The sequence below is a fragment of the Aplysia californica genome, unplaced genomic scaffold, assembly GCF_000002075.1.
Source record: "Aplysia californica isolate F4 #8 unplaced genomic scaffold, AplCal3.0 scaffold00250, whole genome shotgun sequence".
Classification (NCBI taxonomy): Eukaryota; Metazoa; Mollusca; class Gastropoda; order Aplysiida; family Aplysiidae; genus Aplysia; species Aplysia californica.
In genome coordinates this window covers 242,088-242,625 of record NW_004797520.1, presented here as the reverse complement: position 1 = coordinate 242,625, position 538 = coordinate 242,088, and positions in this window count along the sequence as shown.

The window sequence follows — 538 nt, the reverse complement described above, 5'->3', positions numbered from 1 at the left end:
TTTATTCTAAATATATCACTTCCTTCTCCCCTTTCACGGTTCAAAACAAATCGAAAACCTGCCAATAAAAAATTATAATAGTCCGATTAGAGTAATAAATTTATCACCTTGTGTAGATATATATTTCCACAACATTATAGAATGAAATCATTGCACCAGGGTCCTAATTTAAATACTTGGCAATAGTTTCCTGACAATATTGCAATAGTTTTTCTTGTACTTTATTTTCTCTAGCCGTACCAATTTAATGAAAAACGAAACAAATTAATGAATAGTCCTTCGTCCTTCAGATTTCACAACCATTTTATCAATATAATTATTATTGTTAGGTAGATCGATGTATTCTATATATTATTTATGTATTATACTAATAAGCTGCGGACAGGAACATTTTTCTCTCAGTGCATCGGACATCCTTCCCATCTGTAAAGAAAAAAATGTCTTAGTTACGTTTCGTAATCTACACAAAGATAATACATGTTTCTTTGATTTACATTAAGAAAATTGGTGTGTGTGTGTGCGTGTGTGTGTGTGTGTG